At 35.7% G+C, this 27,766-nt stretch overlaps 1 protein-coding gene across 1 annotated transcript in view; it reads left to right on the top strand.

Annotated features, from left to right (window-relative positions):
* Nucleotides 1–27,766, top strand: part of LOC113511522 (uncharacterized) — a 57,788-nt gene continuing 30,022 nt past the window's right edge. The window contains exon 1 of the mRNA XM_052896946.1: nucleotides 1–159. The gene's annotated coding sequence lies outside the window, so the exon portion shown is untranslated. The remainder of the gene's footprint in view (nucleotides 160–27,766) is intronic.

Raw genomic sequence — 27,766 nt, 5'->3', positions numbered from 1 at the left:
ACTTCAGTGTTGTAAATCGGGGTGAAAGATTTTAAGTATCAAGCAACACCGGCCAAGAAAAGTTTTATTTGACATTTCGCAGTGGAGTAGTGCCCATAGTGAACGTGTGTGTAGTTTAAAACAAAATATTTATTTTTATGTCGTGATTGTGAGAAATCCGTAAGTTTTTGACATAAACTTTTTTATTTTAAACATAATTTGTATTATAATTAACTTGTGCGAGTGTTTACAGCGTTTATAACATTAAATATCGTAACTGTTCCCGGAAATGCCCGTTGCGTAGTCCTTTTTTTATTTTTATAAAGAAAAAGTTGTGCTGCCTGATATCTGTGGAGCCATGCATTCCAATCTTATTACGTGGGTGGGGTCATGTACTTACTTTTGCATTTTAGCGCGCAAATAACGTTTTCTCGTAAATAAGTGTGCGTTTCCCTAAAAATAGATGAGCCGGGATGATTGGCAATGTAAATGACTGAATACAATATGTGTTAGTAGGTGAGGGTTAGACACCTGAAATTAAAACTTTTTTACCTTAGCCTAAATAATCTTTAAAAAGTGGTCATGCTCTCAATTTCTTATTTTTTTTTTCAAGTTCAAGGCATTTAAATTTAATACAATACTTACATATATTATTTTAAGGCAATAATTGGTGTTTCTGACCTAACTAAGTGTATAAAATATTTTTTATATTACCAAATTACCTATTCATTAAGATTTAAACTCTAGACATTATTATAAAAAAATATTGTTATTTAAATATAATTATTATTGTATGTATAGGCACATGAGTTATAAACCAAAAATTTCCTTAGGATACTATGACCCTGCCTACCCTGCAAGGGGTGTTGCATGAAAATAGATATTCAACTGTGATAATTCCACTTGACTTACTGATGATTACAAATAATTCTATGATTATAAATATTTTATTTTATTTTGTGGTATCACATGTGATGAATATGTCTTAATGTTAGCCATGAAGGTAAGTTATGTTAATAACATGGAAAAGGTTCAGAATTGCCAGCAAATTAATTGCACTCTGGTGTCACGGTGTATTTTATGATGTCCATGTTTATAGAACATAGTTACTATTTTCAAGAAATGAGCTATGCCATTAAAAAATATTATTGTATATAAATACAGTAATTTTTTTTTTAAATATTTAAACTAAACTGATTTAGAATAAAACTACCACTGAAGTTTGGAATTCTGTAGTAAAAAAATTTGGAAATTTAAATATTTAATACACAAAATTGTTTGTGATGTAGGTACAGTAACTGATAAATTGTTCAGAATTATTTACATTGTTTACTTTAGATGGCTAAAGTAGATGTTCCCAGACTTAATAAAATTTTTACTTAACACTATCCCATGACTATAACTTTACAATTTTTCATAAACATCTATACAGTATAACTGCAAGAGGCTTATGTCAGTATTGTATATTAAGTGGATGTACACCTTTGATTATACAGTGTCTCCATACAAATGCTTCGCTAAAACAGGTCAACTTTTTTCACCATATATGCGTGAATAGGTGTTACCGTGATGTATATTTATTACTCAGTATGTGGGAGAAATGATGACCTTACAGGGTAAATTAAAAAATAAAAATAATACAAAATTCTTGCAATATATTTGAAAGAACCAGATAAACAGTCTATAACCATTCATAAAGATACTTATCTTTACTGGATATTTTGATTTACATTTGAGAATAGACATAAAATATGTTTTTGTTTTTAAATAATTGACAATGCCCATCCTTTTAATTATATTTATATTAATTTGTAAGCAATACATACATATGTATATTTATATTATATATCAGAAAAACAGTTCCCATTTCTAATTTAAAAAAATACCTGATATGGAAAATTTTAATCTAATTACTTGCAACACTGATAAAACATGTTTTTTTTTAATTGAATCATGATTTAAAAAAAAAACATATTTCAGTCAATTTGATGCTTGGCTGACTAAAAGTTATTCCATTTTTTACACTTGATGCTTGGTATCTGTATAATCTAAAGATTACCAACACACATTAGATGAGAAACCAAGCATTTTAATAACATTTTTTAGTTCATATAATGAAGAAACAAATTATTGAAAGGAAAATGTTTTAAAAATACTTTTTAATGTTTTTAAAGTTTAAGAAGTTTTATAAATCTGAATTTGTATTGTTCTATAATTGTAATTAATTATAGAATATTAAATATTAAATGTCCTATAAAATTCAATCAGTATCAACAGGTAATAAACACCTTTTAAAAATAGCTTATGGCTAACTAATGGTATAATTATGTACTCCATACATTGGTATGTACATAAACATTTCCTAAATAAGTTATCTGTTTCATATTTGACTTAGCCACAGAAAAAAGTGCTTATTATCAGAGGCTTGAACTAGAAAACCACTCTGAGGCAACAGAAAATATCTCTCTTATACATGTAATGATAAGAAATAATTACAAAAACCATTAAAATTCTAAGTGAACTAAATGTTTACATTCCTCGAAATACCATGACATACTTAGATGCTGTTTACAGTCCATTGCTAAGGAAAACCACACACATAACATTGTATAACGCCAACTTTCTCATACCTACTAATAAATAATTTCATTTATTATTTTGTACATAGACCATAATAAACCTAGATGAATCGACGTCTTGAAAAACGTCGCAAAAACGCATCGTTTTCTTATACTCTGTGATTAAATGTTCAATTTGTATCAAAATGTAGAAAGTTTAAAACATCACATTACGATTAAACAGGAGTAATGATAAATTACAAGATATAAACGTAATCATAATCCAACAAATAAGTTTACGTACATGAAAAAGTCAAATTCCTCGAATTATATCGTACATGACGTACTTAGGTTAGTACTTAAAGTCTGAGAGATCTCATTATTAAAAATATCGAAACGACTGAGCAACTTAATATATATATATATATATATATTTTTTCTTTTGCGCTAAGTTCCTAATTTGGAAAAAAAGGGATAAAATAGTCTAATAGATTTGTAGATTTTAGTTAAATCGATAATATTTCCATCCTGAGTTAAGGAAAACCAAACACGTAATATTGATAAATAATTGTAAACGACATTGTTTCAATACTAACTTTTCTATATCTAAATAAATTATCATATATTAAATGAAATTGATCAAATACATCTAGATGGAGTTACGAGTGTCAAAAACGTCCTAAAAACGCTCAGTTGTAAACCGCAGATAACTATTATACACAATCTTCCTCTGGTGTTCATGTCTATAAGTGTCGGTTACCATTTTGTAAGCTGTGTGTCCTTCCTTTTATCTCTTCTTCGTTACGTTATTATAGAGTTTACTGTATTTATAGAATATCAGGTAGAATCTAGCCAGTTCAGTTTACGAGGACATAAATTATTATATTTTGGACAGAAATGTAATGGACAGTAACTTCAAGTACTGCCAAGATTATCCAAAGCACTTCAAACTGGCACCCATTCAAGATTGCACCTCGTGAATGTGACATTAGCTTGCCATTTACTAGTTTACTCTGAGATTTCCTACCATTCCGGTAACGATCGGTTCACTAGCTACATCCGTTATTTACGATTCGTAAAAAAAACCGGATAGATATTCATTTTGTAAACTGAATCGGTCACGCCTATTGTTATTTCTTTTTTAATTCGCGGGAATAAATTTTCGAATCCGTTTTGACAAGATTTCTCTAGGTCCAATTTGTAAGTATATATTTTCAGATAAAAAAAAGCATTTTCCAAATCGGTTTATAACTAACGAAGATATCAGGTAACAAATATAAAGAAAATACAATCGAGAACCTACTTTTTAATGTCGATTAATAAAATTGACTAGTTGTGACGATTCGTTCTGTCGAATCCATATTTTTTGGACATATTTATACAGTTTTTCCATTCAAAAGCGTTTAAATAAAGACAGAAGTTTATGAGCCGCTGAAGGGAAAAAAAGATTCATATAAATTCACGACCCGAAAAAACAAACGATTAGAATGTCCGAATGAGCTCTTAGATTGCCCATTATACCCACTAATGTGTAAGTTTATAGACATGCTTGGGTGTTTGTAACTCAGTAGATGGTGGATCCTAGTTTGACAGATAGGCTTTGTTTGTCGTAGACCATAGAAAAAACGCGGGATATAATAATCAATTATGAAAGATTAATGTTACTCGTATGATTAGACAACAATTCTCGCTTGAGTGACTAAAAAATAGATGGCAATACGGTTTTACCAATTAAATAAATGCAGGTATACAAAAAATCTTAGTGAACGCTTAGAGAAGTCTAGGCTATATTTTTGGAAGTATGTTAGTCCTTTTCGCTCTGATAAATAATTCCTAATGTCCCCTTCCAGAATAGCTGCTTTAAATGTTCGTTCGAAAGTTACGTTATCCTGTAACAAATCTAAATCTGTACTGAATACAGTGTGATGAATTTGAAAAAAATAATTTTGTGTCTAAACAACAAAATTCAGACGTCCCATTTTTTTTTTCTTTTTAACCGCTAAAGGATTTGTCCAAGAATTAAAAAATTGTAACCTTCAAGGAATATATAAATAAGACTCCTTTCCAAATGTTATGATATTAACACTGTCAAAGTTCCTTAAAAGATATGAGGGTCGACGCCGTGACCTAAGTTTACCCCATAATATTGCAGGGCGACCATATGCTGCGCTATTGTAACATCTAATTAGACTGCAGCCGTTGCTTTTTTGTCATATTTGTGGCGTTAAATAAATTCCTTATTCTTTTCGTATGCGTTATTAATTGTGTTTTAATCTGGTGATAAAGTTTCAAGGGGTCTAAACGTTTAGGGAGAAAGAGGTAAAGGAAGAAATAAAAGGCATGGCACTGGGCAAAATCTGGTTCACCAGGGTCAAATTACTCTAAAAATACCAGTACCAGAGTTTCACGAAATGTCGTTAGTTGACTTTCTTCACCTTTTCACCAGTCTATATACTTCGCTATCAGTGTGGCCAATACAGTGTATTACCAATTCACCGCTGCTTTTCATTCGCAGTGATCGCAAGTGATGACAGAGAAAGACCATATTTGGAATATTGTTTTGTTGCAATAAAACGCATCGATTGCATTAACAGACATTGATCTTTATTTTTCTGTTAATTTACATTTTATTCTAGATATCATGTACTAGTTTTTTGACTGACACTTTGTTCGCGTGGATTTCAGAAGTGGAAAAACCAATGAAATAGGTTACTTCTAGATGGTGTATATTAAGATAAAATATATATCGGATTTTACGTTAAATCTTCAGAAACTGCTTCCAATTTGGTGCATAGTTTTTGCGCGATGCCAAAACATTGAGACAGACATACAAAATTTCTAAAATAATATTGTTTTGGCTCCTAGTGATCTTACTGAGACTCCTCAATTTCAGAAATCCATTTTCTTAAATAACTCCCATTGTCCAATCATAATTTTTTTTTAATTGATGATAATGGAATGATAACTCCGCTTGTGCTAACAGTATACGCTACCGGGGCACCAGTAAAGAATGATATGTGAGAATGAAAATGCAGGTTAGTTAGTGATAAATACACCTGGAATTCAGCACGATGGTTTCCAGGGGGCGGTCCATGTGGAGCGTATATATATATATATATATATATATATATATATATATATATATATATATATATATATATATATATATATTTTTTTTTTTTACTGGGTGATAATGGAATGGTAATCCCACGATGGTTTCCGGGGAAGCGGTCCATGTGACGAGAATTGTTCACGATGGTGACCTGACAAGGTATATTGTAATGAAACTGGTAACCCACAGTATTACTAACACTAACAGACAATCATTTAACTACAGTTTTATTAATTATATTAGTAAGATTAAAGAAATACTCTTACACGGTATTTATCATAATAATGTTTATAAAGCAGAAAGCAAACAGTGCTCTCTGATTATAATGAATGTTTGTTCACCTAATTCAATTACTTATAATCGAACCAATTGTCTGTCTCAAACAATAACTGCCCGAATTGTATGTACATATATACTTACGCAGTGCATATTCCGTTTGCAGTTGTACACAATGGTTTATAACCGATTTTATAAAGGACTTGTTGTTTTTACGTGTTTCTACCGTGAAGCAGTTGTGTTTGCAAGGCTGTGTTTCGGTTTGACGGGTGGGATATGGCAGTGAATTTACGGCGTACAGAGGAATAACAGCTGAGTCCTCAGGAATGGTAATGCAATGGGCGAAACAGTATACTCTGTTATGTTCATGGTACTGCTCATATATATAGGCGACGGTTACCATTTTCCATCAGGTGGACCGTTAGCTTGTTTACCATTTTACATTGTATAAAAAAAGTTTTCGTGAGCATATTAAGTGACATTTTCGATTGCAAAGACCGATTTTGATGATCAAAATTTATTCTGTCAGGTCGGTCTCCTCACGTTGTCCCCTGAAAAACATTGTTGTTAATTCTTAAAGAATTCGTTGACGATGGTCCAACTGGGTTGACTTACCTATCCTTCTTTACTGGTTATAAATATCATGATGATGATGATCATACAGCCATTATCTGTCCACTGCTGAACATAGTCCTCTTCTTTGTGTCCAATAATTGCCACGCTTGGTAGATAGATTGACAACCGCAATTAGGCTTTAGAAATGTTTTAAGATCCCAGATCGGGTTAAAATGACCAATTTTTAACATCTCACTCGTTGCCCTACATCTTATGACGTTTAAGATTCTTTTTTAATTGGCATAACATTGACGCTTGGCAGGCGAGTTGACAACCGCAGTTAGGCTTTGATGATGTTTTAAGAGAGACGCTGCAGTTGCCAATCTTTCGATCATTAAATTCCTTTAGTCGCCTCTTACGACCCACGAGAAACGAAGAAGTGGCCCATTCTATGCTGAGATCGCACAACAATATCATCCCTAACTGGTAATAAATTCCATATCATTCCAAATTTATGTATTAAATGTGTTTCAGCGGTTCTACCTTTTGTTTAAGTTTTTTTTATATTTGATACACCTTAATGTGAACAAAGACATTGTTTTTATTATGACCTAATTCACAATCACTTTATTACTATCCAGTGTTATTCATGACCTGATGATTCATCTACAATATACGTGCACTTACTCAAAATATTGTCTACCATTATAGTTCAGTTTGGTTATGTAGTAATATTTTAAACAATGGTTTAGTGATTCTTTTGTAGCATAAGCCTGAAGTAAATTTAATAAAAAAAGGTATAAGTATTTAAAGCGACTTCACTAATGGGGGTAAGAGATTGTTCGTAATGGGATCTAATATTCCCATTGCTAGCAGTATACCCTATCAGGTCTATCTCCACGCGATTCCCTCTGGATACCATCGTGGTTAATTCTTGAATACGACACGATGGGTTAACTAACCTGAAGGTCTACAAGAAATGAAATTCCGAATTATCGGGCTTAATTTCGTGTTTTGTTTGTACCGAAATCAACCCAGTAAATGGAGCTTAACATTTTGGTCGTCATAAATCTTACTATAATAGCCCAGGGGAAAATAATATTTTAACATTTTTAATCACTTTAAACAGTATGTATTATGTAATTTTAACAGCAAATTTCTATTAACTTCGTCCTCGAAATTTCGGAAAATATTTTATGATAGGCCCTCTGCTTTCATTGTCACCTATCATCTCTCACTGGTGCTCCGCCAGTGTATACCGATAGCACAGAGGGGATAACATTCCATTATCACACATTAAAAAAATCTACTCTAATTTTGATGGTACACTTTTCAATTAATAAAAACAATATACAGTAAATTTAATGGGTATACTGTTACATCGATAAATAAATTGATTGAGTGTACTGTTTTCATAGCACCATTTGTAGTTTAAACGTTGTGTTTCCAAACACCATTGTTATGTATAGAAATTAAACAGAATCCAAAGGATTGGACGAAATGGCATCGCAAAATCGCGCACAGTTTCGTAATTTCATTTTTAGTTTTAATATTTCACGTATATTTTTTTAAAACCGTCTCTTTTCATTATCAAACAAAAGGTCTCGCGCAAAATATATCTTGCCAGTCCAATTTAGGTCTTGCCCCGTCACTGACTGAACCTCGGATTTTTGGAAACGTTTAAAACTGAATCACATCTGTGGTGAAAGTGACCAAGCAAGACAGTTAATTGTTCTTGAAGCGAGCTGGCGCATCAGTGGAATTGTTGTCCGCAGTAAATAATTCGGAACAATTGTTCGCGCGCGGAAATACAACGCGAAACGCGCTTTCACAGCTCGGCTCTGTTTAAAGTTCTCCTGTCCTGCGCCTGCGACCCACTTGCGTTCTGTATGCGTATGTTTGACATTTACGATGTAAAAATAAGGTGGTGCTTGTTTGTACTGTTTGTGATATGAGAGAGTTTATCTATGGTCGAATCGTTTAAATGGAAATTACATTTATAGAAACAAGATCCAAAAAAAGTATAAACAAACAAAGCAAGGGCGGTATGTAATAGATAAATAGAAATATTTTTTTTTTATTCTATTAAAAATTAATTTAAAACGTTTCTAAATCATGTGTGTTCTTTCTGGGACATGACTAGACAGATCGATGTTGCCATATGAAAAAATGTTCACTGACACTTTTTTTATTTTATTTTTTTGCCAACCAAGCATGAGCTCGTCGATGGTAAACGGAGTTACCGAAGCCTATGGACGTCTGTAAAACCAGGGATGTCACGCGTGCGTTGCCGACCTTTAAGAAACCTTAATATGCTCTTTTTGAAGAATTCCATGCTGTAGTCTCTAGAGAAAGCCTTGGCAGTAAGATCATTCCATTTCCAATATTTATTAGCTGATTTTAAGTCTGGCTTCTAGTTCGGGAACGATCTATGTTATTAAGAGTCGACTGAATTGCGCTCTTGTGCTATCGAGCTGTCCCGTCAGTTCATTTACTTGCTCCGATGATTTTTTTCCTGCTATTTCTTGTTGAAAAAATAATTTCTTGCCTTATGGTGTTGCTTTTCAAATTCATCTTGTGTAAATAATGAAGTCTGCTTAGATTATATAGATAGTCCCCATAGAAATATTTGGAGAAAAACAGATCAACTTTTTCATACAATTTTGAGTGATAAATAATTATGAGTTATTCCTTTATAACTTCGTTTGTTTCTTTTGTCTTATAATTATTGCATCTTTTTAATACGTAAATACTCATTTTGTTTATTAAAAAAATACGTCAATATACATTGTGTGCGTAAGTATATAGAATACTGATAAAAAAAAACAAGTCAGCTAATTTGACAATTAGCTGACAAAAGGTTGATCCGTTTTTAAGACTCGATATTATAATATAATATATATATATATATATAGATATATATAATCTAAGGAAGTATCATACCTATGTCTAATATGACTCTCAAAATTTTGTATTCGTGATGATAATAGTGTTAAAAATATCCACTTATGTTTTCATTGATAATAAAGTGGCTATCTATCTATATGTCTAAGCACATTTTACAATAGAAAAGTACTTAGCCGTAATCTGTCACAGATTGTGGTCATGTGACCACTGCCGTCTCAAGATGGGAACGAGACGTGTGAGATAATGTTCATGCCTAATCGTTCTAAAGTCTTTTATCTTTAGTCCACTTCGTGCGGCCATTCTACATAATAACAATGACTGCTAGCTATTATGATCCGTGATCAAAGGTAATACTGACCAATTTTGTATTACCGTTTTTGTCCGGTCCAAAGGGTGAACGGTGTCCAGTAACAATATTAGGCGGAGTTTACACTCGATTGATTTTGAAGTTTTGTACGTTTTATTTTAATGAGTGATTTATTTAATACATGATAATGACGTGGTAACCCCGTATGCGTTATCGGCATACACTGGCGGGCCACCAGTAAGGGATGATAGGTGAGAATGTAAAGGCAGGTCAGTTAGCCCATCGTCATTACATCTGGAATCCAGCACGATGGTTTTCAGGGAGGACCACGTGTAGGTCGACCTGACAGAATATATTTATAGCGATGGGATTGGTAGTCCGCATTACTAACAATCCCTTCCTCTCCATTAATGAGTAATTGAAAAGTATTACTTTAAATGTTTGTTTATTGCTATAGCCACTTGATAAACCATCTTTAGGTACCACACAAATAGAGGCATTTGTCGAGTGCTGTTGTCGTGGAGAATTGCTATGAATTAGTGGTGAACACAACGCTCGAATGGGCCACCCTTTCCTTTTCCGTGGATGTCGCAAGAGGCGAGTAAGAGAACTTAATAGTTGAGGGACGGCAGCGTCCCTCATAAAACTTATACCTCGCTGATATTTTAACTTTGATTAGGTGAAACATACACCTGGAATTTAGAATTAAGCACGATGGTTTCCAGGGGAGGCCACGTGGAGGTCGACTGTTAGTTATGGTGGGACAGGTAGTCCTCAAATAAATTAATGAAATTTATTGCTATAAATCTCCCTCCACAGATTGGATTAATCTTGCAGATCGGAATCAGTCTCGAGGCTCCTTTCAGTGTTTTTTTTCGTTATTTTTTATTTTCGGATTTAACTGTTCATTCACGCCTACATGATTAATTCACCTAAATACTTGTAATGTCAATGTCCTGCTTTCGCGTTGGTATAATCGAAATGGGCAAGTGTGAAGTGTTCTTAGTATAAAAATTGTTATATTATTGCACTGCAATTGGACATTGTTCCCAGTGATACAACCTATCCTGTACGTGCTAAGGAATTGATAGTAATGCGGACTACCGGTAGCAATATACCCAACCAGGTCGACCTCTTCGCGGTTCTCCCTGGAAACTATCATGATTAATTCCTGATAAATTCATCATGATGGGCTAACTGGCTTGTTTTCATTCTCATCTATCACCCTTCACTGGTGCTCCGCCAGCGTATACCGTTAACTCAGGCGGGGTTACCATTCCACTGTCATCCATTAAAAAAATCTATACCGTCAATATATTCCGGTATGGTAAATGCGTGTAGCATTTGCGTTACAAGAGTTCCGTATGTCGTAAAAAAAATCTTTAAAAAGATTTGCTAAATATATAACGTAGTAAAGAAATAAAGCCACTTGTGATAGAACTGATAGATCTGATAGATATTATAGTACTACTAGCTTTTACCCGCGACTTCGTCCGCGTGACCGAGATATGTTTATTAAACAGGATAAAAAGTATTAAAGGATATAGTATCCTTCTACATACATATATACATACATATCTGTCTCGACTGTCTCCCATTAGGATAGGCAGAAACAATGGAACGCCAAATGCTTCAATTCAAACAAATCTCTTTCGCTTCTTCCACATTCATCAATCTTTTCATACATGCTCGCCGGTTACGGGTACTTTTAATTTGGCCCTTCTTCAGCACGTTGCCTACTTGGTCAACATACGTCCGTCTAGGGCGTCCCCTACCGACATCTCCATTCATTCTTGCTCCATAAATCTCGTAATTCTTTCATCCATCCTCTCCAAATGACCAAACCAACGCAACATTCCTTTTTCGATTTTTGCCACTACATCGTCGTATCCTTCTCTGTCCCATATAGTATATGTATACCAAATTTCATAGTGATTGGTTAAGCCGTTAAGGTGCTATAGGGTAACAAACAAACTCACTTTCACATTCATAATATTAGATAGACAGATAGTTTTCCTATGCCAAATAGATACCACCTGTATTCTTTGCCCTTTTGCCCAAATTGACTGCAAAAGATTGCTTTAAGATTTGCGATAAGACTGCCTTTTGTACTTTATATGCCTAATAATAAAAATAAATAAGTACATATGGGACTTCAAAATTTTAAATTATTAAAATTAGCATATAACCAGGAAATAACTAGTATTTCAAAACGTAGCGCCGCATTGCATTGTCCTCTGACATAACTACTTCGCGTCTAAATTTATCCAATCGGATAGTGCATGCGCCAGCGCATCGCTGCAGGTGCGCTCAGTGTTGCCGCATTCGAAAATATCCGCCGAAAGTCAGGTATAATATTGAATTGAATTATAACATATCCATTTGGTATGCGGTTAAATTTAACATACGGGATGAGTGCCAAACCATCTCAGGTGTGAAACTATCTGTCAATTACCGAATACCACAGTCTGAATGTTGGTTCAAAAGTTATATTGGTCTTTTTGTACTTACCGTAATTAACAGCATTTGCAGAAATTTCGATATTTCATGTCCAATATTCAAAAGACTTTTTACTGTTGTTAGATATTTGTGTCACTCATATGGGTACTTCTGTCCCACTTGTGCTTCCGCCATCAAACAGCTGTGTTTTTATTCGCAGAGTAATATATTACTATGAAATTACGTGATACGGAGACATATTTGGAGTCGTTTAAAAATAACACCCAATAACTAAGCTTAGGTTACGCCCTTGGTGGTCTAACGGCCTAACATACCACCTTGGGGGGGAAAGGGATTGTTGGTAATGGGGTCTAACTGACCTATTGCTAGCAATACACCCTGTCAGATTGACCTCCACGCGGTTCCCCCTGGAAACCATCGTGACTAATTTATCGTTGAATTCGTCACGATAGGCTAACTGACCTGCTTTCATACTCATCTATCATCCCTCACTGGTGCCCAGCCAGTGTATACCAATAGCGCAGGCGAGTATACCATTCCATTTTCACCCATCAAAAAAAAAACGTACTGCTTCAGCTTCTGATAGTCGCAGATTCGATCCCTAACTATACCAACAATTCGTATGTTTGTTTTGGTCTGAGCATTTTATATGTATAGCAAATTTTTGGCCTGTCACTTCGTACGCGTGGATTTCAGAAGTAGAAAAAACAATAAAATAGATAGATTTATTATTTCCTATAAAAGATTACAATAGTAAACTTATTATAAATATAAAAAATTACAAGAAATAATCACAATGAGAAAACAATGGGCGACCTTATCGCTAAAAGCGATCTCTTCCAGGCAATCTTTGGATGAAAATAGACCACTTTTGGATGGCTTATCCACGTAAAACACATTTTAAATAGTAGAAGTTATATTTCCGAACCGATTTGACATCATAACCCTTCAAGAAAGGAGCATATTACTTTTTAAAAGGCCGGCAGCACACCTGCAATGCCTCTGGTGTTGTGGGTGATCATGGGCGGCGGTAGTCACTTATCATCAGGTGAGCCGCATACTCGTTTGCCCCTGTGTTATAAAAAATAACCTTCAAAATTCAAAAACAGAACTAATCCAATTTAGTTTTTTTTTTATTTAATTTAATATGTGCGTGACGCAAGAACAAACAGAAAGACAGAACATCGTATAGTTGCAATTTTATTATAATAGTAACAAATTTATGTATTAACAAAAAAAAAAACTATTTAAGTACGTCTATCAGATGTCTAGTACGTATATTACAAGTTCTGTTTAATTCGTAACTAGAGGGCGCTACGCAATGTGCCCAGTGATATTTATTTAGATAATCTACAGCAAAACTAGTTAGATTTCCCAGCGTACCTAGCTTTTCCATAGATGGAAAAAACCACTTTCCACCAAGCTCGTGAGATCAGACTTCATCTACGGTTTTCCATGTTAAAACAGTCATCGACTCATGCTTTATGCTTTATTCAATTTGTCTGTCTGTTGCTTTCTCACTACTGAATAATTACTAAACCTATTTGTAGCTAAATAGTGTGTTTTTAAGCAATTTCTAAAAAAGTTGTTATTTCTTTTCAATCGACTTCAAAAATAAGATTCTTAATTTCGGTTGTATTTTTTTTTCTTTTATATTTGGTACCTCATAACTCCGTCAGTTAGTTGTAAACCGATTTGGAAAATTATTTTTTTATCTGAAAGGATATACTTACAGATTAGTCCCGTAGTTATTTTTAACCAGTTATTTTTAAATCAAAATAACTGGTTTTGTCATAATTGACGTCGTTTTTTTTTTGTGGGACTCAATATTTATATATTGTCTATCTAAACTTATATTATAATTTTTCTATGCAACTTAGAATGGCAAACAAGCTGATGGCCCGCCTGATGGAAAGTGGTAATCATCGCCTATAGACATGAGCAGTACCATAGACAAAACATAGTATACTGTTTCGCCAATGATACCCCCATGTGTTGCGATTCCTGAAGCCTAAGGCTTTATTTCTCTATACCCTGTAAATTCACGCCATATCCACCCTTCAAACCAAAACACAGTCATGTAAACACAACTGCATCACGGTTGAAACACGAATAGGATAGAGAGGCCCGAGCAAACGACTAGTACAAAGTCTCCCTCTGGTAAAAATTTATTTAGAACTGATAGAGTAGTGAGTTAATAAACATAAAAAATTGCAACCGAATTGAGAACCTCTTTCTTTTTGAAGTCGGTTGAAAAGATCGTGCGAAGCCAGAGCGGGACGCTAGTTTGATGTAAGATTACGGTACCAATTTTGAATCGGTTATAAATAACCGACAGCCTTAAGAGCGTTCATACTTATGTGCTATTACGTGTGTATTATCGATCGATTTCAAAACCAGTTATTGATATTTTTGAATGATTATTTAAAATTGCTCTTACAGCACACTAAGATCTTGTAATTGTTTATATTTATAATAAGTTTACTATTGTAATCCTTTGGAGGAAACAATAAAGAGTATCTATTTAAGGTCTTTGGGCCAATATGCTGGTTCACGACCAGTTAACGCACTTGATATCGTCATCATCATCTCCAAGCAATATCCGTCTACTACTGAACATAGATCTTCCCCACATACTGCTATAAAGAACTGTCTTGAGCTACCTGCATTTACTGATGCCCTGCAATGCATTTGAGGTCGTTACTCCATCTAATGGAGGATCGTCATACGCTGTGTTTGCCCATACGAGATCTCCTCTCAAGAACCTTTCTTCCTCAGTTGTCGGTTCTTCGAACAAGCTGACGGCCTATCTGGTAGAAAGTGGTTACCATCGCGTATAGACTTGAGCAGTACCATAGAAATATACTCTGTGTATACGTTGCCGTTCCTAAGGGCGCGGGTGTTATTCCTCTGTACCCTGTAAATTCACTGCCATATCCCACTTTTCAAACCGAAACACAGCCATGCAAACACAACTGCTTTACGGTAGAAACTCGAATAGGACAGAGGTGCCCTTTAAGAAAGCAAACGACTTTTGTACAAAATCTCCCTGTAGTAAATGTCTGGTAACCTTAGGTAATGTGGATAAAAACCTATTACGCCAATCCCAAATAATTGGAATAAGGACAGGAACATAATAATGATGACCTTTGTGTATTTGTATTTAGACGAATTCATGTGGAACAGCAAACTTCGTTCCGGCGTCTATCGCCAAAAGTGTTGCACAATATGGAATGCGCTTCATTTCACGCTGTCGGCCGAGAATCTGAGATGACAGCGCTGCTTCGTGTTACACTTGGCACGTACGATACCAACAATATGGAAACGTAAACTGCCGAAACTGTTCTAAATAGTATCGTTAATGATGTCATAACAACAAATATTAGGTCATCTAACCTGAAAACATGTAGCCTAAATGTAAATGTCTTTGATTTTGTGCTACAAAACAAACAGTAGAATTATGTTTTGATTTTTTTTTTTATGCAATTTAGAATGGCAAACAAGCTGACGGCCCACTGGATGAAAAGTGGTAACCATTGCCTATACACATGAGCAGTACCATGGGCCTAACAAAGTATACTGTTTCGCCCATGATACCCTCCATGCGTGGCCGTTCCTGAGGACTCAGGTGTTACTCCTCTGTAACCTGTAAATTCACTACCATATCTCACCTTTCAAACCGAAACAGACACAACTGCTTCACGGTAGAAACACGAATGCGACAGTGGTGCTCAAGCAAACGACTTTTGTACAAAGTCTCCCTCTGGTAAACGTTTATTTTCCAGTCACAGTTTTTGGTACATATATAAACCATATCGTAGATTAACAAATAGGGTACTTGAATATATGAATTCTTATGGGCAAAGCCGTAGGACTATTTTAATGCTTAGTTTAAAATAAACAGAGAAGTGACTGCGTTCCACTTGGTCATGTAGACCATGTTTTGGTTTGGCATTTCAAATGGCAGTGAAATTCCGGAATACGGAGGCATAATACAAATATCCTTTTATCAGTCATTTAAGACTGCACGAAATCGATTTTCGAAACTAATAGGTTCTTTATGTATTTCAGTGTTATTCTTCTCATTTAAGAGTTTCCTACTGTTGGGGCAACTAATTCATTTATTCTCCTCCAACCAGCTCTATTCTCTGTCTATAGCGTATCTCTGACCTTATACGATATGACACCTAGTGTTTCTTTTATCTATCCCAAGTGGTTATTACTGGGTCTTCTCCTTCCTTTTTTGCCCTTTATTTTTCCTTCTAGTATGGTCTTTAAAAAATCATCATGCCATGTAAGGTGGTCCAGCATTTGCTTCTTTTTATTCTTTATTATTTCAGTATACAAACCGTAATTTGCAAACTGCAATAAAGAGGGAGAAGGGATTTTAGTAATAATGGTCGACCTCGGTACGGTTCTCTCTGGAAGCCATGGTGGTTAATTTTTATGAATTCACCGTGGTAGGCCAATAGATCTACTTCATACTCACCAATCATCCCTCACTGGTACCCCGCAAGTGTATACCGATAGCGCAGGTAAGGTTATCATTTCATTATCACCCATTAAAAAAAAAGCTTTAACATCTCTTAATGTGAACAAACAATTTGACTAACATAAATAATTCACTGAAATAAGACGTCTATTTTTGTATTCCGGCCATTGGGCATCATAACATAGATGAACTACAAACGAAGCCCGGTTAATCTTTATCGGTTAACTGGTCAATCTACTGTAATCATAATAAACAGAAGTTTTTAAGATTATATCACCGGACTGCGTAATCGAAGCTGATGTTCCGAGGTTTATGGGTATTTAATCGGTGTGATTTAACTAACGTTTAAACATTTACAATATTAGTAAAGATATTATAAAGAAAGGGAGTTTGATTTTTTTTTTTAATGGATGATAATGGAATGGTAATCCAGTGCTTACAGTATACGCTAGCGGGGCACTAGTGAGGGATGATAGGTGAGAATGAAAAGGCAGGTCAGTTTTTTTTAATGGATTATAATGGAATGGTAACCCCACCTGCGCTATCGGTACACGCTGGCGGGCATCAGTGAGGGATGATAGGTGACGATGAAAGCAAGTCAGTTAGCCCATCGTGACGAATTCCGCTAGAATTAACTACGACGGTTTCCAGGGGGAACCGTGTAGAGGTCGACCTGATAGAGTGTATTGCTGACTATGGGTCAGTTAAACCCCATTACTAACAATCTCCTTCCCCTCAGGCAGGTCCGTTTTTTTTTTATGAGTGACAATGGAATGGTAACCCCGCCTGCGCTAACGGGATACGCTGGCGGTGCACCAGTGAAGGGTGATCGATGAGAATAAGAGGCAAGTTAGCCCATCATAATGAATTCATCAGGAATTAACCATGATATAGATAGATAGATACTCTTTATTGTTTCCTTCAAAAGATTACAATAGTAAACTTATTATAAATATAAATAATTATAAGTTTCCAGGGGAAACCACGAGGAGGTCGACCTGGTTGGGTATCCCCCTCAGGCAGCTTAGTTAGCCCATCGTGACGAATATTTATTTATTTATTTATTTATTTATTTACACTTTATTGCACCAAGTAAAAGGAGAAATAACAAATACAGTAAATATTAATGAGAAGTGATACAAAAGGCGGCCTTATCGCTAAGCAATCTCTTCCAGACAACCTTTGGGTAGAGGACATTGAGAAAAAGACAAAGAGTAGGTGGCGCACTATTATATAAATATTATCATATACAAACATATATAGATACATACATACATATATACACATACATATATAATATATACACAATTAAATATATACATAACATACATACATACACACACATACATATATAATATATACACAATTAAATATATACATAACATACACATACTTAACAGTATACATACAACAGAAAAAAATGACGAAGGAAAACGAAGAGAGAACACAGGAAAATAGTACTAAAGTGAGAGGTAGTAAGATTTAACAGAGGTTTTGAAGCTAGTAAGTGTTTGAGCGCACTGGAATTCAGCACGATAGTTTCCGGAAGTCGATAGTGTACATTGCTAGCAATGGGACTGGTAGTCCGCATTACTAACAATACTTTCCTCCCCAGTGAGTCTGTTTGTCTATGACCATTTACCGTCTTAACGAATTAACTAGTTGCTATGAAATTTGGTATACTACTATAGATGATGGTCCTATGAGATGCAAAAGAACATAGGATATATTTTTTATCGGTCAGTGAAATTTTTTTTTAATTTGTTTTTTTATACAACTTAAAATGGCAAGCTGACGGCCCACCTGATGGAAAGTGGTAATCGTCGCCTATAGACATGAGCAGTACCATAGACATAACGGAGTACACTGTTTCGCCCATAATAGACCCCTTGCGTTGCCATTCCTGAGCATACAGGTGTTATTCTTCTGTACCCTGTAAATTCACTGCCATATCCCACCCTTTGCCATTCTAAGTTGCATAAAAGAAAAATAAAATATGTTACATATTTTATATTGTAATTAATTTTCTACCTAATCGATGGAAATAAAAATCAATTGCCGATTTTGCACGTATATTTAGGTTGGTTATTTTTTATTGTGTTTATAATTGTAATTCGATTTTGTGTTAAAAAAAGTTTGAAAAATGTAAATGAAAATAAAAATAAGCCCAAATTTTATTATGCGTATGACATTTAAAATGTAATCAATTAAATCGGGTCCATAGTTATCCTAAATTTTCATATAAGCCGACATGGATGTATATTGATCAATAAATTTAGAGAAATTGCCACAATACGTCTTCATTCGACGAACGTTTATCGTCGTCGGCCACGTCTATCATTCTTTAGACCAGTCTTTCTCAAAATGGGAGATAATGCCCCCTTGTGGGCGCTGCAGGCCTAAAAGGGGCGGTAAGAGACCCAGAAAAAAAATGGGGGCGTTGTGTAGAGGCTTGGGGGGTGATTTGTTGATCTTGAAGTAATAGTGGTTTTTAAGTAGGTGAAAAAATAGGGGCGCTAAAAATAATTTATTCTCAAAGTGGGCAGTAGACAAAATAAGTTTGGGAACCCCTGCTTTAGACGAAGATCAATCAACTTGCAAAGTCCAAATTGATGATAACATTTTGATGTATGTGTGCTAATTGTAGATATATTTCGAAAACAATAAAATAATAATATATATACAATAAAATAAAATAATATATATGTATATATATATATATATAATACAGTGGTATCTCTTTATACGAGTGCCCTAATATATATGTGTTTTGAGATACGAGCCGATATTTTGCCTTGAGATGAGAGCAAGATTTGAGATACGAAGAATCGCACACTTCACCGCTGCACACGACCCCAACATGCGGGGTGGATGTTTGTGTCGAACAGTTTCTCCTACCTCTGACTAACATTTAACAAAAACAACTGAGGTTTTTTGGGAGTACGGATTAATGGCATTTCAATTAATTTCAACAGGGAAAATCGCTGTGAGATACGAGCAATTTAACATACGAGCAAGGTTACGATGGACTAACTGACCTGTCTTTTCATCTTCACTTATCATCTCTAATTGGTGTCTCGCCGGTGTATACGCCGGTATATATAGCACGGGCAGTGTCTACGATTTCATTGTCATCCATTAAAAAAAAGAAAATCCTGTGAAGCCGGAGCGGATTGTTAGTTTTTAATAAAGAAGTCATATCATAAGCAATGTACCATTTAATTTTCATGACGATTGGTCGAGCCACTGCGACGCCAATAGATAGCAAACAAACCAACTCACATTCACATATATTAATAAAGATGATATTTCTATGAATTCTCTAAGAAAATCTACCTACACACTTTAGTGTAGACAATAATACTTCTGCTCGACTCTGTTTAATTACAATCGATTTTATCTCAGTATCGAAATTTCTCAAATAAACATAGCCATTCCACATGTTTCTCCACGCCAGAGCATTACTCCCACTCAACGGGATTGAGTAAACAACGCGAATTCGTATTTTTGAAATGTGTACGACCGACCAACGAGTGAGGCATTTGCATGCTCCAATTGTGCATATTCTGCATCAAAACCTGTTTAAGAACTTTTGACTGCAAAGGTCACGAGTTCATAACCGGCTGTTACCAAAATCTTTGACCATTTCAAATTACGATTTACTCTTCGGTGATGAAAAATAATGGCAACAAACTAAAATAATATATGTGACAGCATTTAGTTCGCCCCTATCACGTTGGGTTCTAATAATGTCAGCCGTTAATTGGCCATTGCTGAAGACGGGTCTCCCTCATAAGGTGGTTTGCCAGTAATTGCCACATTTGTCAACGGCAGGTAAGTTTTGGTGATGTTCTACAAGACGCACTGCTGTCCATCCCTCGACCTTTAAGTTCCCTCAGTCGTCTGTTACGACACCCACGGGAAAGGAAGGGTGGCCCACTTTATGCCAAGACCACTTGACGAATTTGGATTCTAATATACTCTGTCTGTAATATTCACCACAATTACATTAATGCCCTCTGACTTATAATCGTGATCATGTTTTTCTAAAGACAATATACCTACATTCGTATTAATTCTTGTGAAGGTAGCGTCATCTAATTTTAAGAGTTCTCAGACCACTTTTGCAAACATGGGCCTCTGACGTAGTTCACTGGACATTGACTTTAAGTACCCTCCGAAGCACAAAGCTGGTGATAAACATTTTCAACCGAATTAAGAGAAGGGAGAGATTGTCAAATCGGTACTATATTTTTATATTTGTTGCCTCATGGTTCTGTTAGCTGCCCCATGGGTTATATCTCGATTTGGAAAATTCTTCGACTTCATCCACGTGTACGGGATATGTTTACTGACCGAGATAAAATGTATCCTATATCTTTGGGAGTAAGGTATTGTTAGTAATGGGGTTTAACTGAACCATTGCTAGCAATACACCCTATCAGGTTGACCTCCACGTAGTTCCCCACGGAAGCCATCATGATTAATTCTAGTGGGAATTCGTCATGATAGGCTTACTGATCTGCTTTTATGGTCATCTATCATCGCTCACTGGTGTCCCGCCAGCGTATACCGTTAGCGCAGGATGGGTGACCATTTCATTATCATCCATTAAAAAAATACCCTATATCCCTTCTCCATCCCACTAGTACAGTTGCAAGATAGAAATCTCATCAAGCGACGACTAAGGGAACTTCATGGTTGAAGGTTGGGCACTAGCGTCCCTCTTAAAACATCACCAAAAGCCTAATTGCGGTAGCGAATCCATCTGCCAAGCGTGGCAACTACTAGCAAAACTCCTCTTATAGGGAATGTCTATGTTCAGCAGTGGACAGTTATGATGGTGATGAAAGTATGGTTATACTCGTACGCATTATTTCTTGGCATATATCCCAAAAAGTATACATAAATAGCGACTTGTAGATGTTAAAATAAACAAGACTTTGTCGACTTGAACTTGAAGTACTTTTGTATTGTGTAAGTAGTTAATACATACATACATACATACATATCTGTTACGCCCGTCTCCCGTTAGGGTAGGCAGAAACAATGGAACGCCAAATGCTTCGATTCAAACAAACCTCTTTCGCTTCTTCCACATTCATCAATCTTTTTATACACGCTCACCGGTTACGGGTTCTTTAAATTTGGCCCTTCTTCAGCACGTTGCCTATTTGGTCGACATACGTCCGTCTAGGGCGGCCCCTACCGACATCTCCATTCATTCTTGCTCGACAAATCTCTTTCGTAATTGTTTCCTCATGGTTCTGTTAGCTGCCTCATGAGGCAATCCATGAGATAATCCATGGATTATAATTCGATTTGAAAAATTCTTCGACTTCGTCCACGTGACCAGGATATGTTTAATGTAAGTACTTAATATTTTACATTAGTAACGTTTTACAATATTTGCAATTTTTTAACATATAATTTTGTGTAAATTAAATTTAAATAATTGTTATCTATTTATTTATTTGAAAAAAAGTGTATCTGCAAAATTACTACACCCCTACAAATAGGATTCACGTCAAATAAATTTAAACAATGATTTAAAAGTATCATACCGAAGTTTAGTTCCATCTGCAATATGTATAAACTTTTAAAAACAAAACATATTCAAAATTCTGCACTTTGCAACGAATTAGAATGTTAAACTCATAAAAAAAGTTACACTTATACAACCACTATAGAAATTTTTTACTACTATAAAAATTTCTTTTTGTTAGTATTTGCATTACGTAGATTAATTTATTAAATAATTTAGAAATATTAATATGGTAAACGGTCACTGTAGTCTATGGACGCCTGCAACACTAGGAGTGTCACGTGCTCATTGCCGACCCTGAATAAACCTATATATATATATATATATATATATATATATATATATATATATATATATATATATATATATATATATATATATAAGAACCCAATACTGTAGTCTCTAGGGAAAACCTCGGCATTCCACAGCCTGAGCGTTCGCGGGAGAAAATTTCTCTGAAACCGCACTGTACGTGACCGTTTAGGTTCAAGCGTGTAAGGATGAATCGGTCGATGGCGAGCGGTGCGATGATAAATGGTGGCTATAGGCATCATAACATATGCTAGTCACGTGAACAAAATCGCGGATAAAAGCTAGTTAGATATAAAAGCGCCCGCAGACTGTAAAAAGTAAGGAAAATTTTGAATGTTTTTAGGTTAACGTCCATTAATACAGTAGCTGGATATAAAACTTTCCGCAATATCACCCAATTTTTCTTACTCGCCTTAAAGTCTAGATAGAAATACAGATGTTGCTGACCTCTAAATAAATTGCCGAATTTATTACTCACTAGCCATTCGGTTTCTTTGCGTGATAGAATCCGAAACGAGGATTTTATCACGCAAGCAAGGGACGAGCAAAAGAACCAAAGTAACCGACATAGAAAGATAAAGCAAGCTGAAGTGTTAATGGGTTGGTCACATAGCTCGAAAAACAGACGACCGATGCGGAAGAAAGGTTCTTGAGTGGCAGCCCCGGCAAACGTAGTGTAGAACGACCCCCCACTAGATGGAGTGACTACCTCAAATGCATTGCAGGGAGTCAGTGAATGTAGGTGGCTCAGGACCGTTCCTTATGGCAGTATATGGGGAAGGCCTACGTTCAGCAGTGGACAGATAATGGCCGACAACCGATGGGGAAGAAAAATTCTAGAGTGGCGACCTCGTACTGGCAAGTGTAATGTAGGACAACCCCCCACTGGATGGAGTGACGACCTCAAATACATTGCAGGGAGTCAGTGAATGTAGGTGGCTCAGGACCGTTCCTTATGGCAGTCTATGGGGGAGGCCTACATTCAGCAGTGGACGGATAATGGCCGACAACCGATGGGGAAGAAAGGTTTTAGAGTAGCAGCCCCGTACGGCAAACGTAGTGTAGGACTACCTCCCACTAGATGGAGTGAACAGTGGACGGATAATGGTTGAAATGATGATGATCACACCCGGGCTTCGCACAGTTGGATAGAATTTTCGAGAATAATATATTAGGCTATAACAATGTTACTTGCTATTAATGTAGCATTCTATTGATGAATGAATTTTTAAAATCGGTTGAGTAATTTTTGTGTTTATCCATTACAAACAAACAAACAAATCATTCCCCTTTAGAATATTAGTATAGATAAATATTATATATAAACTGTGCCCTGCGGTTTTTTTTTTTATGGATGATAATGGAATGGTAACCCCGCCTGCGCTATTGGTATACACCGACTGGGCACTAGTGAGAGATGAGCAGGTCAGTTAGCCCATCGTGATAAACACACCTGGAATTCAGCACAATGGTTTCCAGGGGAGACCATGTGGGGTTCGACGGTGTATATTGCTAGCAATGGGACTGGTAATCCACATTACTGACACCCCCCCCCCCTCCTGTGCCCCGCGACATATACAATAAAGAATCTAGAATGTGATCTATCTGTGCACTAAATAATATGCAAATCCTGTCAGCCATAATACATATCCTAACTTATATTAATTAGTAGCTTTTACCCCCGACTTTGTCCGCATGACCGGAATAAGTCACCCTCCCCATATAGATAGATACTCTTTATTGTTTCCTCCAAAAGATTACAATAGTAAACTTATTATAAATATACTTATTATAAACAATTACAACATACAGTACGTGTAAACCAAATTTAACTGTAATTGAAAGTAAAGCTGTTAAGGCGCTATGAAATACCATATAAACTCAAATTCACATCTATACTTATAATAAATCTGTAGAGAGGTCAATTTTGTACGTGAAGTATATTTCCTAAATAACTATCAGGGGATGATTAGTGATCGATACTGATGCCAAAAATGCAATCAGTAAAATTTTTCTCTGTCTGTCTGTCTGTATGTTCGTTATAGAAACAAAAACTACTCGACGGATTTTAACGAAACTTGGTACAATTATTCCTCATACTCCTGGGCAGGTTATAGAATACTTTTCATCACGCTACAATCAATAAGAGCAGTGAAGTGAAGGGAAATGTTAAAAATGTCCACTCGTGCGACGCCGGGACGGGCCGCTAGTTTATAATATTAGGCTATTAATAGTATAGAAATAATATACACGACAAACTATTACTGACGTGTGTATGAGTCATGTAAAATGTGAATGTGACACAAGAAACGTAACAAATAACATCTTTAGGCCGGATCCACACTATAATGCCGACCTCGATTCGTTCCCGGTCCGATTTCGGTATGGGCAGAAACAGGGAGTCATCCGTGAAATGAAATTCCGAATTTTCGGGTTCAATTTCGTGTTTTTATGTATAATTAAATCAACATAGTAAATGGAGCTTAACATTTCTTGTTCGACATAAATCCTATCATAAAAGTCCAAAGGAATGGTATTTTGACATTTTTAATATTTTTAAATGTAATTTTAACATCAAATTTGTTATTCGTTCAGCCCCGAAATTTTCTCCACATAATCCCCCCCGCCCCTCCCGGTAATAAATAATAATCAACTTTAACAAAGTTAGCCAATGGTACAATATAATTATGATCCCATACTAGGCAAAGCCTGTCTCGTGGAAGTCAAAGCTAGAAATTTAACAATTATGGTGCGGCGAACAGAGTTAATTTAAATATGTGACATTTAATGTGATTTTGGATATATGTAGGTGTTTGTATATGCGTGTGCATGTGTGTGTGTGTGTGCATGCGCGTGTGTGTGCGTGCGTGTGTGTGCGTGCGTGTGTGTGTACGTGTGCGTGCGCGTGTGTGTGATGTGCGTGCGCATGTGTGTGCGCGTGCGTATATAAGTGCGTAAACGTGTGGGTGTGTCTATATATGAAGGTAGATAGTAGGATAATCCCTCTAAAATAGATAAAAATTTACTCCGAATATAAAAATTCTCTGTCAACCCCGAAAATAAATGGGTAAACCAACATATCTTTATATAATTCGTCTTCTTTATCATCTTAACACCATTCCATCCACATCACCATTATACCCACGTAATGTATGTCAATATGTGGAAAAAATAAAAAAATAATAACTTTAAAGAAACGAATAAAAATATAACTATAAAATGTATAAAGAAGATAAAATATGTTAAAACATAAATCCCTTTCTTCTGATGTAAGTCTAATCCGTAAGTTTATAGTATAAATCAGAACGCGAGGAAATGTTTTACGATTGACACGTATTTACATCCTGTTTTGTGTAGCCCTAAACGTTTGGAAAAATGTATGAAATTTCACAGAATCTAAAGTTATAACAACCAAATAAAATTTCTTGTACAGCTTTCAAATTTAGAATTTGGAGAAATATCTATGCGTGGGATATAGCAGTAAATTAATGATATTATAACAGCCGTAAACTGTCCACTGCTGAACATAGGCCTCTCTCATGGGAGATTTTACCAGTAGTTAGGTTATGGTGGTATTTTGAGAGACCCTGTCGCCCAACCATTGAATTTCATTACTCTTACGACACACACGTGAAAGGAAGGTCTAGCCCATTCTATGCTGGGATCACGGAGGCATAACAGTATAGGCTTTCAAGATGGCTACCACTGACCACTGATTTGTTTTCTATTCCGCATTGTATAAAAAATATATTCTGTCTTTAACCGACTTATTTTTTATCTTTAGTTTATATCGTCGTTTCCACTTTTTTCTGCTATATCATGGCAGTGACCAATACAACATTAAATGCCACATGAAAAGTGAACTAAGTGTTAACTTGCGAAACTCCATATCACTGTTTTATCGTCATTATATCAACTTAGAATGATAAACAAGCTGACGGCCTACCTGATGGAAAGTGGTAACTATCGCCTATAGACATGAGCAATACCATGGACAACAGAGTATACTGTTTCGCCCATGATACCCCCCTGTGTTGCCATTCGTGAGGACTCAGATGTTATTCCTCTGTACCCAGTATATTCACGCCATATCCCACCCTTCAAACCGAAACACAGCTATGCAAACACAACTGCTTCACGGTTGAAACACGAATGGGACAGAGGTACCCAAGCAATCGACGTTTGTACAAAGTCTCCCTCTGGTGAGCTGAGAAGAACGGCCTAGGAGCTCGGCTGTTGTTTATAATTGTATTGTCACTGATTTTTATACAACTAAGCTATATTTCTGTACAATCAGATGTGGTTAAAAAATAGATTGAAGGGAAAAACTTGCATAGCTTATTTTAACAGGGAGAGGGAAGGGATTGTTAGTAATGGAGATTAAGGGCCCTATTGCTAATAATATAACCATCCAAGTCGACCTCCCCTAGGTCCCCTAGATCCTCCTAGAAACCATCGTGCTGAATTCCAAGTGTATTCATCACGATAAGCATTTTTTTAATGGATGATAATGGAATGGTAACTCCATCTGCGCTATCAGTATACACTGACGGACACCAGTGATGATGATAGGTGAGGATGAAAAAAGCAGGTCAATTAGCCCATTTTAACAAGTTAAATAAAACTTTTGAATTAATTATCTTACTTTTAATAGATGCGGAAGACAACCTCTTTTCTTTGAAAGTTAGTTAAAAATAATATTATCTTTTACGCTATATATTTCAAATTGTTTTTCTCACTAAACCGATTAATGAAAGAAAAATAAGTATCATGTTACGGGCAACACTGCTTAATTAGGCCGTGATATATTTAGAAGAGTCTTGACTTTTCTGTGTTGCCACAATTGTCTCCCTATATTCTCCCGAGAAGCGAGGTAATTTTCGTCTTATGAGTTATTGGTTCATACTTTTATATTTCCTTCACAAAAACGGATCGCCTCTTAAGTAAATGCGTCTTTGTTGTCGAAGACTTAAGTTTGAAATTTACTTTTTTTTTTATACAACTTAGAATGGCAAACAATCTGACGGCCCACCTGATGGAAAGTGGTAACCGTCGCCTATAGACATGAGCAGTACCATGGACATAACAGAGTATACTGTTTTGCTCATGATACCCCCATGCGTTGCCATTCCTGAGGACTCAGGTGTTATTCCTCTGTACCCTGTAAATTCACGGTAGAAACACGAATGGGACAGAGGTACCCAAGCAATCGACTTTTGTACAAAGTCTCCCTCTGGTAAACTTCATTCAGATCTATCAATCT

This window comes from Galleria mellonella, unplaced genomic scaffold, assembly GCF_026898425.1.
Source record: "Galleria mellonella isolate WM207_F2 unplaced genomic scaffold, CSIRO_AGI_GalMel_v1 utg352, whole genome shotgun sequence".
Lineage (NCBI taxonomy): Eukaryota > Metazoa > Arthropoda > Insecta > Lepidoptera > Pyralidae > Galleria > Galleria mellonella.
Note: the sequence above shows the minus strand (reverse complement) of the source record. Positions and strands in the feature narration are given on the sequence as shown.